At 41.5% G+C, this 15,539-nt stretch overlaps 1 pseudogene; it reads left to right on the plus strand.

Annotated features, from left to right (window-relative positions):
• The window catches only part of LOC114432704 (protein NLRC3-like), an 8,786-nt pseudogene extending 1,675 nt beyond the window's left edge, over positions 1-7,111 (plus strand).
• The last annotated feature ends 8,428 nt before the right edge of the window (positions 7,112-15,539 follow it).

The following is a 15,539-nucleotide window of genomic DNA, read 5'->3' on the forward strand; positions in this document are numbered from 1 at the left end:
ATCATGCTTAATTAGTGGGAGCCTTTGAGCTTTCTCAGCAATGAGGCGGTCCCATCTGGGGATAATGGGAGACAATGACACCCGAAGCGTGTTTCTTATGTCCAGTCCACTCTGTAATTTTGTTTTGGCCGTCATTAATTGCTTCTGTCCTTCTTCATGTTTTCTTCTTTCAAAAAACTCCATGGCTTGTCTTTTAATGCAGGGTGCTCGGTCTCGCAGTTTTGAAGGTTTCGTTGCCTCATTTGCGAGTCTGTCGCCACATATCACTCAGAGCGGACTTGGTGTGTGAGAATCACCTGTTGCAATAAATCCGTATTTTAAGGACTCCTGATATCGTCTTTTAAATGCAGGTTCTTTTTCTTTGAAGGGGTAGGCTCCTCTTCTTCTGTCTCCTTGTCAGGCCTTTTCCCCTTTCCGAAGAAGCTCTCCAAAGACGTTTGTTTTTTATCATTTTTGCTTGCTTGTGGGCTTAATTTTGGGGGCCATATCCCGTGACCGAGACAAGCGTCTGGGCAGGTGCTTAAAGGCACAGGCGGATGAATCTGATCATTTATAAAATGAAACAGCTTTCAGACTCAGATAATGAATAATATGTTTTGCTCAGTCTTTCTGTGCGGCCCGGTACCAAATGACCCATGGCATATTTACATTGTCTGCCAGGTTTTTATTGGGTAAATTTTGGCCCTGAATGCCTATTTACAAAAACAGAAATAATATACTATGTTATATATAGACATAGCATAGTGAGCCTAGATCTTTTTTTTGGCTGTGGGATTAAAATGACAGATAGGCACTCAGGACCTAGCTTCCTGCATGATATTTTTCATTCTGCCTGCCATGAGTGAGCAATGCCAGAGCCCTGGTTTTTTTACCACTGAGCAACAGCTTCAGTCTAAGCTGCCAAGAGTGGTTTTCTGGCAGTCCAAGGCAATTGTTTTGCATCCTCCCTTTTGGCATTTCTCTAGCCCAGTGCACCTTCTCAAGATGCATGGATGCAGTCCTGGAACCCCCACAAAGGGATGATCTATAGACCCTAAATTATTTGAACGACAGGATGTGTCCTTGCTCAGAGGATCAGATCTGTAACAATGTGGCCCAACTTCTGCAGAACTTGGTGTGCCCAGGTCAGCAAGAAGAGCAGGCTGCTGCCCTGTCAGTCCAAGGATTCCTTCGGAATGCAGGCCGCACACAGAGCGTATCTCTTTCAGTTTCGCTTGGGCATCTGTATACTGGAGATGGTGCCTCCTCACATGTGCCCAGTGCCTATCTGGCACAGCCAGTCACCAAGCAGACACTTTCACACTGGAACATGTATTTGATCCAATAAGCATATTAAATAACAGGAAGGGGCACATTCTGAGAGGGCCTCAAGGGCCTTATCTTTCCATAAGGCCCTTGAGGCCCTCTCAGAATGTGCACCCTAGTGTCTAAAATTTGTGAGGCGGACTCATGTTCAACCTCATCCATCAAACCATCACATTCTATTACAGGAATGCTTTCACATCGGCCAGGATCGCTAGCTGATGTAAATACCAAGGGGTTTTTCTACTGTTAATTCAAACACAAACCACAGCAACCAAGAATGCTTCTTGAATTCAATATATTAACAAAAATCACCACAATGCATTGACAATCCCCCCACCACCACAATACATTGTCCATAATGGAATTATCCTGTTCTGATACAGTCTTAATGCAGTCTTTTGGTTTTGGTCCCACGCTGGTCAATTTAAAACATATAATCCACAAAAAGGGCAAAAAGCCAAAGAAAAGAGCCATCACTATCCCACTGATATACCAGGTAAAATAATGAAATAAATCAAAAAGGATGGATCTCACACGAGTTCCAGGGATGTCTTGTAGAGGATTCAAACCCAGGCCTACTGCATGGTAGCCAACAATGCTAACTACCGCGCTATCTCGTGGCACGCTTAAAGCCTCCGTTTACTGAGTCCAGGACAGTGTGTTCACCTCGTATATCCCTCAGTCAGGTATTGGCGAGGCTGGACACAGTTCCTTGACAGGCCGAAGCAGGCCATATCTCCTCCGCCAATCCTTTGGTCTACCTTACTCAGACACTCCGGACCCATGCAGAGAAGATTCATCTGCCTGCCTCATAGACCCTCGCTGGCGCCAGCCTTGTTCTACTTCTGGCATCTTCCCCTAGCTCTACTTCTTCCTTCCTGTGAGCCCTTAAATACAGTAGGGCGGGGCTAGCTGGGATTTACTTGGAATAAAAAACCCATTACAGATATTCCCAAATAGCAGTGATAATCATGCCACATAAATGAACATTACATAATGTATTTATTTTCTACCATATTTATATGTGATAAATGCTTGACACTCCCAGTGTTACAGTATAGCCAGAGTCATAAGAAGTATCCACAGCCCTTGTAAAGGTCTGTCCCCATACATATGGATTATGGAGGGTAATGTAGGGTGTCTTCACTCAGAGAACCTGGGTTACAAAGTAATCTACTGTTATCTTGCAGCTGCTGGAAGAGAACATTGTCAGGTTTGTGAGGGATGAGCTGAAGAAGATCCAGATGGTTTTGAGTGAAGATTACTCAGAATGCTCAGAGAGTCAGTGGGAGGATGAAGAGCAGAGGAGCAGCAAAGAGTCATTTGTGCAAATCGCAGTGTACTTCCTGAAGAGAATGAAGCAGGAGCTGGCTGAGCATCTGCAGAGCAGTAAGAGGAGTTTAACAGCTTTAACATGATGGAAAAAATAATATTTTGTTCATATTTCTGTGTACAGACCTCCAGATTTTTGGGTGAGAATGTTTGTATCCGAGCAGTAAAGACAGTAAATCTAAATGTTTTGAACTGACTTAATGGAAATTATTTTTCAGGTGCTTTTTTTTCTCTGTGCCAACGTGAACTCAAGTCTAACCTGAAGAAGAAGTTCCAGTGTGTGTTTGAGGGGATCACTAAAACAGGAGAGCCAACCCTTCTGAACCGAGATCTACACAGAGCTCTACATCACAGAGGGAGGGACTGAAGAGGTCAATGAGGAACATGAAGTCAGACAGATTGAACAGCATCCAGGAAAGCACACAGACCAGAAACAATCATCAGACAAGAAGACATCTTTAAATGCTCACCTGGAAGACAGAAACCAATCAGAACAGTGATGACAAAGGGAGTGGCTGGCATCGGGAAAACAGTCTTAACACAGAAGTTCACTCTGGACTGGGCTGAAGACAAATACAACCAGGACATCCACTTCACATTTCCATTCACTTTCAGAGAGCTGAATGTGCTGAGAGAGAAAAAGTTAAGCTTGTGGAACTTATTCATCACTTCTTCACTGAAACCAAAGAGGCAGGAATCTGCAGCTTTCAGCACCTCCAGGTGGTCTTCATCTTTGATGGTCTGGATGAGTGTCGACTTCCTCTGGACTTCCACAACAATGAGATCCTGACTGATGTTACAGAGTCCACCTCAGTGGATGTTCTGCTGACAAACCTCATCAGGGGGAAGCTGCTTCCCTCTGCTCACCTCTGGATAACCACACGACCTGCAGCAGCCTATCAGATCCCTCTTGAATGTGTGGATGTGGTGACAGAGGTCAGAGGGTTCACTGACCCACAGAAAGAGGAGTACTTCAGGAAGAGATTTAGAGAGCAGGAGCAGGCCAGCAGGATCATCTCCCACATCAAGACATCACGAAACCTCCACATCATGTGCCACCTCCCAGTCTTCTGCTGGATCACTGCTGGAGTTCTGGAGGACATGTTGAAAACCAGAGAGGGAGGAGAGCTGCCCAAGACCCTGACTGAGATGTACATCCACTTCCTGGTTGTTCAGACCAAAATTAAGAATGTCAAGTATAATGGAGGAGCTGAGACTGATCCACACTGGAGTCCAGAGAGCAGGGAGATGATCCAGTCTCTGGGAAAACTGGCTTTTGAGCAGCTGCAGAAAGGAAACCTGATCTTCTATGAATCAGACCTGAGAGAGTGTGGCATCGATATCAGAGCAGCCTCAGTGTACTCAGGAGTGTTCACACAGATCTTTAAAGAGAAGAGAGGCCTGTACCAGGACAAGGTGTTCTGCTTCATCCATCTGAGTGTTCAGGAGTTTCTGGCTGCTCTTCATGTCCATCTGACCTTCATCAACTCTGCTGTCAACCTGCTGGAACAACAACAAACAACATTTCTGCGGTCTAAAGTCTTTAGAAACAAAACTCTCCTCCACCAGAGAGCTGTGGATGAGGTTTTACAGAGCCCATACAGACACCTGGACTTGTTCCTCCGCTTCCTCCTGGGTCTTTCTCTGAAGACCAATCAGACTCTCCTACGAGGCCTGCTGACACAGACAGGAAGTAGCTCACAGACCAATCAGGATACAGTCCAGTACATCAAGAAGAAGATCAGTGAGAATGTATCTGCAGAGAGAAGCATCAATCTGTTCCACTGTCTGAATGAACTGAATGATCGTTCTCTAGTGGAGGAGATCCAACAGTCAATGAGATCAGGATGTCTGTCCACATATAAACTGTCTCCTGCTCAGTGGTCAGCTCTGGTCTTCCTCTTACTGTCATCAGAAGATCTGGAGGTGTTTGACCTGAACAAATACTCTGCTTCAGAGGAGGCTCTTCTGAGGCTGCTGCCAGTGGTCCAAGTCTGCAATGAAGCTCTGTAAGTGAACTTATATAACTTAATAGAATAGAATAGAATAGAATAGAATAGAATAGAAATACTTTATTCATCCCAAGCTGGAAAATTATGCTATTGCAGCAGCAATATACAGGCATGCAGCATCCTAAAAATGTCCAAATAGTATAGACATTATTTACAGAAAATAGAAGTATAAAATATAAGTACAAAATAAAGTGTACTTTATTTGATCTGATTAAAATATGTTTAAATGAGAACTTAAAGTTTAAACTGAATGTATTGTTGAACATCCCTAGGCTGAGCAGCTGTAACCTCTCAGAGAGAAGCTGTGAAGCTCTGTCCTCAGTTCTTAGCTCCCAGTCTTCTAGCCTAAGACAGCTGGACCTGAGTAACAACAATCTGTGGGATTCAGGAGTGAAGATTCTTTGTGCTGGTCTGGAGAGTACACACTGTATACTGGAAACTCTCACGGTCAGGATGCTGCTGGTTGTAGATCAGTAAAATCATCGCTTAGGTTGATGTTTAAGATGTTCAACATCTGTGTTTCTTTGAACTATTTTGTAACCTCCAGGCTGTAGGTTGTCTGATCACAGAGGATGGCTGTGCTTTCCTGGCTCTCAGCACTAAATTCCAACCCCTCTCATCTAAGAGGCTGGACCTGAGCTACAACCATCCCGGAGAATCAGGCTGTGAAGCTGCTATGTCTTGTACTGGAGAGTCCACAGTGCAAGACTAGAGGCTCTCAGGTAAATAACACAGGACAATTTATCTTTCTGTAGTTTAGTAACATGATCAACAACTGTTGATGATGGATAATACTAAAAGTAAGATGGACACACGTGCAAAATTGCTCACTGATCTCTGGCATTATCTTCAGCCATGCCCATCACTCTGCTGCTGACAGAAATTCCTTTTAATGTAGAATTGTGAATTTGACATCAAATTGGCATTTACAACAAAAACAAAATGATAAATATTTCTCACAGAGCTAGCTTCATATAATTACTGTAAAACAACTGATTCACCTTGTGAATACTCTTGAAACAACATAAACCAACACAATCAGAGACAATTGGGACAGGATACACTTCAGCCTCTTCCTGTGTATTTTGTTTTATGTCAATTAGCTGTGAGAACCCATGTTGGATAGAAAATCATTCTGACTGTGTTTCTTCCTGCAGGGTGGAATATGGTGGAGAGCAGAGGTTAAAACCTGGTCTGAGGAAGTGTAAGATTGACTGGGTTTTAGCTCGTTTTTTTTTGTACATTGTGTTTTATCAGTCCGTCAGTGCATTCATTATTATCATCATAAAACTTGTATGAATGAACAACATATCAGCAGTAAAGAAAGAATGAAGCCTTCAGATGTGTCAGATGATAAACTGCAGCTGTGTGTTTTTCTCTCCATCAGATTTCTTTCAACTTGAAGTCGACACAAACTCAGTGCACACAAACCTTAAACTGTCTGACAACAACAGGAAGGTGACATATGTGAAGGACAAGCAACCATATCATGACCATCCAGACAGATTCGAGTGGTGGTCTCAGCTGCTGTGTAGAAATGTTCTGACTGGTCGCTGTTACTGGGAGTCAAGTGGAGAGGAGGAGGTCATATATCAGTGAGTTACCGAAGAATCAGAAGAATCAAAAGGACGGGAGAGTATTGTGAAAGCAGCTTTGGGAGCAAACAACCAGTCCTTGGTGTCTAACCTGCTCTAATGATGGTTATTCTGTCTATCACAACAACAGAAAACATCTGCTCCTCCACCCACTGCTCCATCCTTCACAAAGTAGGCAGTGTATGTGGACTGTCCTGCTGGCACTTTGTCCTTTACAGAATGTCCTCTGACACACTGATCCACCTCTACACCTTCAACACGACATTCAATGAACCTCTACATGCTAGGGTTTGGGTTTTGATTCATTGGTTCCTCAGTGTCTCTGTAGAAGTATAGTCTTTAAAAGGGGACAGCAGTTTCAATGTGTAACATTCAGCTCACACATTGTAAGTGTAGGGATCATAGAAGAAGATCATATATAACCAAAATTCCTGTTAGGTAGGTATCTTTACTAGGTCTATATCCACTAGAGACCTTTAACAGGCTGGGAATTCCCGTTGGACCCGTTGGCATGCCCAAATGAATTGAGTATATCCAGCAACCACTAGGTGTATTTTAATACTTTTGGTGTCATAATAAAGGGGACACCTGGAAGATTTGCACAGTTGTGTAAGTATTAATTGTATGCCTCTGGCTCTTTGTAAATTAAGATGGCACAAAGCAGAAATGATAAAAAAATAAAAAAATGTACACTTTACAATGAATATCTCCTTACAAATGATGTAGATGAAGCAATCTAGTTATCTCAATCTGTAGCTAAGCGTGTGGACATTATCTCTGCCAAGTTTTTATTTCATTCTAATTAAAGGAAACAGAATTCCAGAGGGTTTAGTCCAACCTATGTAGACCACTATATGCGGCCATCTTGGAAATTTTTAAAGTCTTAAAATTAATGAACCAAACTATATATTTCATCACTTCTATTTACATCAATTTTTTTTTACTTGTATACATACATTATTACACATCTATAGGTTATAACAGATGTATAAAGCAGATAGGCCACGCCCACCTAATGCTAAGCTAATACCTCGACAAATATGCAGCCTTACAACTTCGCAATGGACAGGTTGATTAGGGTGATTGACACCTCTATCAAAAGGTCAGAACTAATAGATTTGACAGGTAGTAGTAATATTAGTGCTAGTCTCACCAATGACCAGCCACATGGAAGAAAATGCATTTTAAGCTAAACAACCGTGCCACATCTCCCCCAAAAAGTCCTCCACAAACATAATAAATGTCTAATCCTAATAATTTTTAGTCTTGAATAAACACAGGACATGTTGGTCTATCTGAACCAAGCATTTATTGGCCTTCAATATGACTGATTATTGCAAATTTACAGAAAGAAGACAGAATTTTTTGTTACTCATGATTTTTACTTTTATAGTCTTTATATTCTAATTTACCAAATGTTTAAACATAGCAAAACAACTGTAACAGTGTCAATTGGTAAAGTCTCAGCTTTCATATGACACCTTGTTTGATTGTGTGACTTGAAGTATCACAGAGCTAGCAATAACTGTGTAATAAATGTGGCAAGGGGTCAACTTTGATATGAGAATTTATTTTGATGAGTGATAATTGATTTGCATGGTGTTGAAGTTATGTTTGATGTGTGTAAATATGGCTTATATGTGCTTGTAGTAAAGTTTCTCCTGTTTAGTTTGATATGCAATATGATTATTTTTTACATGGTTAGTACAGTGTTATATGGCTTTTATTTTTTGGGTGCATGAAAAAGCCCCCCATTAATGGGTCCCTTGAGAGCACCTCCCTCACCAATCAGCTGCCTCAGCTGTCCCTCACCTACCCAATCACAGCTTAGCAAAAAATTCAAAAGTCTTTCGTTTCTCCTCCAGCTGCCTTTCAGATCGACTCTGGCAACAGTCCTAAGCTGATGGAAGCTTTGTGTTGCACATTAGGTTTAGAATCGAGGCTAATTATCAGCCACAACAGTTGCTGTTAATTGTAATAGTAAATTCACCTGTCACATTATATTCGTTATCTGTCCTTTAAGAATAAAGAAGCTCAGAGCGCTATACCTGCTGTTAGGACTCAGGATGGTAAACTGGTGTCCGAGCCTGTTGATATTAATGGTGCATTTAGGGACTTCTACATTAATCTTTACTCATCTGAAAACAACTGCCAATCCTGCAGAGGTCCATCATTTATTTTCCTCTCTTTCTTTGCCTACCCTGACAAGGGAACAAGTAAACTCGCTTGATGCTCCTATTACTAAGGAGGAGATTGCAAAGGTTATTAAAGGCCTCCCATCCAGCAAGGCACCAGGTCCAGACGGCTTCACTGCCTAATTTTATAAGCCTTAATTTTTAAAGAGTGATGAAGATCCTTTGGATTTTAAGAACTATAGGCCAATTAGTTTAAATAAATGTGATTGCAAAATTTTATCCAAAATTCTGCCAGTGCGGTTAGACAAAGTTATGACCAGTCTGATACTCCCTGACCAGGTGGGTGGTCCCGTAGCTCTGCTGATAATATAAGACGTTTAATTGATATTATGTGGATCATTCAAAAGGATGCTTCATTACAAAATGCCTCTCCAGTAGCAGCCCTCTCCCTGGACGCCAAAAAGGCGTTTGACAGGGTTGAGTGGCAATTCCTGTTTTCCACCCTAGAGGTTTTCGGTTTTGGTACCAAATTCATCTCCTGGATCAAAACTCCTATATAATGATCCCAGAGCTTCTGTCACAACTAACTATGTTATCTCACAACCCTTCAGACTATATAGAGGCACTAGACAGGGCTGTCCCTTGAGTCCTTTGCTCTTCGCCCTGGCATTGGAACCTCTCGCAGCCTTTATTCGCATAGATCCTTATTTCCCTGGCTTGCACATAAATGGCAGCACCCATAAGCTGTTGTTGTATGCCGATGATGCTCTGGTGCTGGTCACACAACCATAACGATCTATTTCTGCACTTTGTAAAACGGTTCTCCCATCTATCTGGCTATGGAGTCAACTGGACAAAGTCAGAGGCGGTCCCTTTGTCATCTTACTGCCCCAAGACACTATTTCAATGTGGTAGCTTCAGTTGGCCTCAGTCAGGAATTAGATACCTTGGTATTTTATTTCCTCACTCTTTGTCAGATTTGATGTGGGTCAATTTCTAGCCCCTAATAGACAGATTTAAAACAGATATAAAATGGTGGTCTCCTTTATTCTTGTCTCTCTGGGGAAAGGTTAATGTCATCAAGATGATTTGAGCCCCTAGATTTGATTATTTATTGCAGAACAAAACAAGCTTCTCTCACTGAGATAAATTTTTTTTGAACACACCAACATATTTAGTTGTGTTTCAGTTCATTGTGGTTCCTCCAGGTCATCAGCACTGGATGCTACCATATGACAATCTTCTGAGGTCCATTGGCACATCAGGACTCCATGATCCAGGTAGTATGAGAATTTCTTCCTCTCACCTGATTCAGATAAAGCAGAGAAACACTTAGCCAGGGAATCATCAGCCTTTTGCGCAGCAATGAGTGCTTCATGGGAGACAGGGAGATTCAGAGAGAAATCAGAAGGATAGCATTGTGACAGTTCATCCTCCACTGAGCTTGTTTTTGGAACATCAATCACCTAAACAGAACAGGCTGCACTTTTCCTCCAGCAATATCATTTCCCATGATGAAATCCACACCTTTGATTGGAAAAGATGGACGAGCAGCCACCACAAAGAACCCACTTATTAGCTTTGAATTGACACATATGTAATGGGAGCTGGAATACACCCCATTTCCACCACCTGCACTAAGGTGCTTGCATGGCAAGATGAATGGTTGTTCAAAGATAGCACATCAGCCAAAATTAAAGACCGAGATCCTCCAGTATCTCACAAAATCTTGACATGACGTTCCTCCTCAGGTTTTCCTGTTAGAGACACAGTGCCTTCAAATATAAAAGGTTTAAACAAGGCTCAGGCTCATCCTCTGAGGACTGATGACCCAAACCGGCACAGTTTGGAAGAGGCCTACCCCCTTTTGGTTGTTTACCACAAATTTGCGTTTCAGCACTGGGCACTCAGCCACCAAGTGTCCAGGTTCATGACAGTTCTCTCTCAGTCTTTGGAACCAAGAACTGCCTACATCAGGGTGAAGGCGGATCCTTACTGTATGGCGCACCCCCACGCTTACTCCCAAACACAATCTTAAGGGTTAATGCAAACTCATCAGCTACCACTGCAGCTGCCCTTAAGGTGAACACCTTCTGTTCATTCAGATGAACCACAATTCGTTCAGGCAAACAGTTTTTGAATTCTTCCAGCAATATCAGTTCACAACCCTCATAAGCAGCGAGAATAGCAGACTTTACATTGTCATACTGTAGGCTTTCCTCTAATGTCAATGCTGCACAAACTTCTTGGGCCTTTCCAACCAATTTACACTGAAGAAGCAAAGGCCACACCTCCTGTGGCCAATGCAGTGAAGCTTGAAAGCACTGAAATACGTGTCAACTTTTGATTCACGAAGAGGCGGCACCAAAACAATATGTTTACTCACGTCGAATGATCCTTGACTCACAAATAAGGTGGCACCATCTGGTGGACTGGAAACCGAAGAGGTAGACATGCTGGTAGGTATCTGAGATGGAGTGGAAAGGTAACATCCTGTGCTTGCAACTCCAGCTGACGCAGCCTGATCTCTTTTTCAGCATGGAGCTGAAGCTCCATCCTCTTCATCTTCAACTCCTTCTCAGTTTCAGCTTCCAGCAGTTCAAACTCAGCCTGGCGGGCTTGGGCTTTATCCTGCGCGTTCAACTGCAGTCTAGCCTATCAGTGCCTCTTCCTTCAGCTTTGGAGAAAACAAAGGATTACCAGGAGAGTGAGAGGGCTCCTCCCTCCCAGACCTTACCGCAGCAGCCACAGTAGGGTTAGGGTTAGGGTTAGGGTTAGGGCTACAGTTAGCAAGGTCGCAGAGTTGTGGTTCAATATTCGATTTATTCGGCTCACTGAGACCATTACAGAAATGCTAACCCTAGCTCTGCAGAGTTGTTGTTAAATGTTTTAGGTGATAAAAACATATTCTTCTGCCATTCACTAATATGTGAGCCACTCACATGCCACTAGAGGCTGTGAAGTGAATTGCAATTTGTACTGCAACTTCATCTTAGTCCTGGAGCTACTACTTGGTTTTGTCATCTGTATAATAGGTATATCACTACTCTCTCGTTACTCACAATTACCTTGTGCCATGGTACTTCCTGCAATGCGCTGTGGAGTCAGCATCAACATACAGAAACATACATGCATGTCAAAATGCACCAATTTCTGTGTCCACGTTATCTTTGACTGGCCTTTGCAACAAAAAGGCATGCTGGTATGCTGTCAATGCACACACTCGTGATGAAGAGCAGACCTTTGGAGGGAGGAATAATGAAGCAGCAAACAAGTTCGCACTGAACCACAGTTCTCCTCCAGCCCTTTGTTCTGCTTTTTTATTCGACTCTACATATTGATTCTTTTTTAAATGTTTTTTACACACACACAGTCATGAGGATGAAGGTAAAAGCACAGAATGACACAGATAAACACAATCAACATCATAAACAAACACTAGGAACAACTTAATGTAAAGTCTGATATAGTAATATAATAATAAAATAATAGCTTACACTCCACACTTCTTCTCTTTGTCACATAGTGACATTTGCTGACCAGAGAAGGAACTACAGAGGCAGACAATCAAATTTCACATTCCTGCTAAAGTCAATCATTATGTGAGTTTGTATATGTTCTCTGTCTGTGCATGAAATCTCAACTGTACATGTTTAATTGAATTATCTCACAAACAGTGCAGTGCTCCTCCAGTGTCCGGCTGGCCTGCAGGTTGGAGGATGAAGAGACAGAGGAAAAGCACCAGGTGTGCGGGTTGGTGGTTCGGTGACCTGAGGTGCAGAAAATGTCACTGATGAATGGCACTAGGGGACTGCAGAGTGAAGAATTTAAATGCATTACACGCATGAGCACACACAAATCAAGTCTGTGTGTTTTGCATTCCACGGTACACTTTCAATTGACAACAAAAGAGAGCTTATGTTATGTTTAATATTTAAAGTCCGTTAATGTATGGATTTTTTTATCAAATTGCCAAATGTGGATAACAAAAATATGTTTTGAACATTTTCTAGACCTGGATAAAAATGGAACAAAAAGAGGAGCTAAGAAACAAAAAGATGACACAAATGATTGTGTGCACGCAACGCTGGCTGCTTGGATGTGTGCATTCAGTTAATGTTGGTCACGTGCACATTTAACTCACTATTTTACACATTAAAACATTAATATAACAAATGTATTGGAACATGTCAAAGGAGTGAAAAAGTGATTTAAAAGCAACTGTATGTGTGTATTGTTTTTTATTCATTATATTTTGCATGAATAGCAGAATAGCCCTTAAAAACCTCGACAGTCCTTGATGAGCTGAGCTTGGTGTTCAGATGACAGTAATGTATGGGTATATGTATTGTACAACAGATGGTTTAAATTGATAATAATATTAGAATCTGAATAATATTTGTTTACTCATACAAGAAAATAAATGCTAGAATTAAATGCTAGAAAAGAACACAGATATGGAATACATATAGCACACTAAAAGATAAGGTGATCAGTTATCATTATTGAATGTAATTCCACTAGCTGTTCTGGAAACACTCCAGTTCCTCCCAGGAGAACAACAGAGGCACAGATGATGCAGTGGCCTGTCCCCTGCATTTATCCAACACTTAGACGCTCTCTGTAACAGTCCGGCGTTCATGAAAGCACTGAAATACGTGTCAACTTTTGATTCACGAAGAGGCGGCACCAAAACAATATGCAACTGCAACATGTGCGCAAATCCTAAATAGGCTTCTTCTACCTACAAGGGGGTGATTGATTAACTTATCAATCGCCCCTTGCACTAAAAATAACAGTTGTGTGGCCTGCTAATCCACATAAGTCCACTAGGTGGCAGCATCAGACCATTGTGCATTTGTCATCACTACAGTCTGGCAGCAAACTTCTCATGATGTATTGACAGTATGAGAAATTCATATTACTCATCATAAAATATTCCCAGAATACCAACCCATTGTGTTAGCAGAGTGATAAAAGCCTAAAGTGCCAAGCAGCAAATCAAATGCAAGTCTTCAGACGACAATATGGACTCAGTGATGATTTTCTTTTTGCTGTAATTTTAGTAAAAGGCTCCCATCTCTGCACTTTATAAAGACAATTTTACACTGGCCTGCTCTAACAAATTGCAGCTACAGACTGACGGACTGATAAAAATTTCCACCCTTTTACTGATTTATTGGGAAAATATCATTTGAGAACAAAACCACAGGGAGGTACGGGTGTAAATAATTCTGTAAAGTATAAAAACTGTTTACCACCAGTAGTTCAATCAAATCAAATCAAATGGAATGCTTCTATTATTCACTGAATGCACTGTAGCATCATCTTTATCTTTTGTTTTTGCCATGTGGGGTGCTTGTGTGTCATTTTTTTTGTGTATAATTTACTCTGCACACAGCATCCATGAAATCTTCATGGCCCTGGCATGTGCATCTTGCAGACTTCATGCCCTACTAAACTCAAGACTCCTGCACTTAACGCCCTTTAATATGTGTGTGTCTGTGTGTGTGCCCTTTGAAGTCCCGCTGAGAGTGTTTCCATGCATGAGTGCATCTGCGGGAGGACCTCTCCTCTTTATCTTCACCCGCACATGCCAACTTGCACAGTCCCCGAAGACCGCACTCACACAATAGACATGATAATTACACGTGGAGCGCGGCCCTGTTGGCTTCCAGCTGATTAAAAACGGTACAGCAGGTTGCTGGGCTGGAACTGTCAAGGTCACACACAGCGTGGTTTAAGGTATTTCACTTGTTCAATGCTTGCTATGCTGCACTTGTTAGGTGCATTGTGGACTCTCAGTGGTTCCTATAGTGTAATCATGTGACCAGAAGTATCCATAACACTGCATGGTCAAACTTTCTTCCTTATAGTCAAGGTCAGACAAAGACGTTAGATTAAACAACTGAAGCTATCTATCGTCAGTATTCTCCCTCCTAGTAAGACTTGGCTGTGTGTGCATTTGTGTGGAGCAAGTGTGTGTGTGTGTGTGTGTGTGTGCTCCCCTGGCTGGAATTGGCTCCAATCACCTATTTGATGTAGAAGGTCACCAGCAAGATGTCTGCTGTGTGCCAATTCTCTCTCCGTCTCTCACAAACGACATACGTTTTTGAAAAACCACACACACACAGGTATAAAAGTACAACTGCAGATAAATAAATATTTGTAGTAAGTTATATCCATGTCTGCGTACGTCTGTGTGCATTCATATTAACGTGTGTGTGTGTGTGTGTGTCCTAACGTGTCTGAAAGTGTGTATTGTACCATCCCGTTGAACCACAAGGCTGCAACATGTGGTGGTATGAGTCTCCTGCTGAGTGAGTGAGTCCATTTACAGTATTTAGAGCACAAAGTGCGAGAGGCTCTTGAATTATTGACAGAGCAACTGGACATAAGGCATAGGTTGTGGGCTTGTGTGAATGTTTACGTGTGTATTTAATCACAGTGGCCACATCTCAATGAATACTTGCAAGTCTATCACTTAGCATTAAACTAACCCATTAAGTATTTAGATTAGCTACTAATTTGGCATTTAAAGTGTTTGTTTTAATCCTGTTTTATCTATTTAAACTAGTAGAGATATTTTAGCTAACTTCAAATTACTTTTACTAAATCTAGCATTAAATATTTAGCCAAATTTAGCTTTGCTGACTTTTAGAGGCTCTATTCTTCTCTTTTATCAATTTAGATTGTATAAGCTTGCTTAAACTACAGATGTAGAATGTCAGTCTACTCCTTTTATAACCTTTGAACAGTTTATTCACAAGTTTGATCAGTTTTACCTAAGGCAGAAGCTAATTGGTAATCATATGGTTAGCACTGTCCTTGAGAAAAGGCTGTAATTACCTTTAATTGTAAAAAAAAAATACAGTAAAGTAGACTGTGAGCACATTTAAGTGAAAGTTTAAAGTGCATTATAACAGCCAGTGCTTTCATAAGATGCTAAATGTGTAGTGGTAAATTTGCAGCAGTAAAATTATAAAAAAATAACAAATAATAGACACTATGTGAGTTTAAAGCTGTTATCTACTTTTATAAAAGAATCTGTTGTGGATGAAGTGTATTTATGCAGTGTTTGCCTGCAGATCACATGAAGACAGAAGTTTGTTTTCTTTTGAAATAAGAACAAATTCTCGACTTTGAGTTTAAAATCAGAC

The sequence above is a fragment of the Parambassis ranga genome, chromosome 2 (genome assembly GCF_900634625.1).
Source record: "Parambassis ranga chromosome 2, fParRan2.1, whole genome shotgun sequence".
In the NCBI taxonomy this organism is placed as follows: domain Eukaryota; kingdom Metazoa; phylum Chordata; class Actinopteri; family Ambassidae; genus Parambassis; species Parambassis ranga.